Source organism: Equus quagga, chromosome 6 (assembly GCF_021613505.1).
Source record: "Equus quagga isolate Etosha38 chromosome 6, UCLA_HA_Equagga_1.0, whole genome shotgun sequence".
NCBI lineage: Eukaryota > Metazoa > Chordata > Mammalia > Perissodactyla > Equidae > Equus > Equus quagga.
The window spans coordinates 34,159,654-34,161,741 of NC_060272.1; the positions used below are offsets into that span (position 1 = coordinate 34,159,654).

The 2,088-nt window shown below is 38.4% G+C and overlaps 1 pseudogene; it reads right to left on the minus strand.

Moving 5' to 3' along the window:
* Nucleotides 1-351: 351 nt before the first annotated feature.
* Nucleotides 352-1,253, minus strand: LOC124241195 (translocon-associated protein subunit alpha-like; annotated as a pseudogene).
* Between the last annotated feature and the right edge of the window lie 835 nt (nt 1,254-2,088).

A 2,088-nucleotide genomic window follows, 5' to 3' on the forward strand; every position in this document is an offset into this window, starting at 1 on the left:
TTCCTTTACACAGTTCTAGGCATGAAATCTACCAAAACGTTGGGCAAATATATATTGTGCTTTGGGAGAGAAATATCAGAAACTGTCAGTAAGAAGAGGCTATATTTAGACACTATGTTTAGTATCCTAAAGGCATATTTCAGGTACTACAGTGATTCTGATGAGACCAACTGTTTACACACATTACACACGAACACACACATCCTGATTCTAGTGGTTTTAGAAAAGCCAATTTGTGACTTTACAGAAGTGAATGTGGTACATTTTCGGCATTATTATGGCAATTGACTCTGATTACTCAGTCTACACATCTGTTGCTGTTGCCTTCTATGGTAATATTGCTTCTCTGCGTTAACTCCCTTCAAACTGAGAAATACTGGGGCAGTTAAGTAAAGACCAAATTGTTGCCCAAAGGAGCATTTGCCCATCAGATCCCATCCATCTCTTCTGTGCCTGTTTTCTGGGAAGACTTCTGGGTGAAGCTTTATTAATCTGATTCAGAGCTTTGTGAGGAATGAATTCACATTAGCATCACTCAGATCTGATGCATTCATTTCTATTTTCCATGTGGAATTCTTTTGATTTCTAAATTCTAGGAGTTGGTAAAGTTCAACAATAACTAGTAGCTCAAAACCAGCAAGAAACATATGTGTAAAGATTGTTTCCCCATCTAACACATCCTCTCTTTCATTAGTTGTAACTGTTTGATTGAAGATTGCATCTTGGAATACAGTGCCGTTCAAATCTTTGAATTTACATTCATGACTAGATCACAGGGTCATCCACCCATGGGCTCTCAAGGAGGAATGAAGGGGGACTCACATTTGCCTGTCTCTTGAGTGGCCCCATGGTGTTTAGATGAAGAACTGTGATATTCTGGATATAAAACTGGTGATCCTGAGGATAATGAAATGAAGCATCTCATTAATGACAACATTTCTGTATCCTTGTGTGTCATGTCTGTCAGGAACTTCACAATGCCATTTTCTTCTCTCCTTTTATAAAAAGGGTAGATGTATCTGCCCTTGTTGAGGCTTCAAGTTCCCCAAATAAATCTTTTTCCTTCTGACAAATCTGTGGCTTCATCTTTTTCCACCTCAGCGTCCTCATTTTCATTATTGAATCTTCCAATTGTTCTTCATCCGCTTTAAGATCTTGAGCCACTGGTAAGTAGTTTCCAGGCTCTATTCTGGCAAGAGGGCGGCAGACAGGACAATCAAGCATGGCAGAAGAAGATGAGGCAAGAGTCTCATTGTGCAGTCAGTTGAGTGTCCAGTTCCTGTCCATGGTTCTCTCAGGGCTCTGGCAGTGGTAGCAGCATTATTCTTCATCTTTGCTCTGGGTTAGGAGTTCTCCAGTGTGATTATGATTCTCTGTCTAAGAGTTACACTATAATCAACTTGGAAGGAAAAAAAATCAAGATCATTTGGGACTCTACTGATTAAATAGCATATCTTTTGTACCTATAGACCAAATCATTTATATTGTAACCATTTTGTTTTGGGGTAGTTTTAAGTAACATTTCTCCACTCCTTTATTCAAAAGTATTTTTTGTTAACTTCTAAAATGGGAGTGAGCTAAGGTAGTCATTAGATTTCCTACTATACACAAAAAATTGCAGTGATCATTCTTCTTCAAAATGTTAATGTTTAACCCACTTAGTATCCACCTTTTTATCATGACATTTTTATTCCTTGGGCTTTGCTTAAGGGGTAATATTGTGGCCAGTGAAATACAAACCACCAAGGCCAATAGTCCTGAGTTTCAAAGCTTTCGGGAGCACTGATTGAATTCTCTGCAGAGATTTTATCCTCGAGATGACACTAATGCAGTCCCCAACATAGGCAAGTTAAAGTCAGTGAGATGCCAAATGGAACCAAGTTTTGCTTTCCCTAAGTTCATCAACCTCAACTTCAGCCTAAGTATCTCTACAGAAAGAGAAGGCTCCAAACGTGATGTTGACTTTATGACATCATTAATCCAAACCAAGGTGAGAGATGTTGGATTCTTGTGACCAAATGAAAACAAATACATTCTTTATTTCCTTTTGTAAACTGCAAATCTCTAATTGAAAAACCTGGCTAAGGT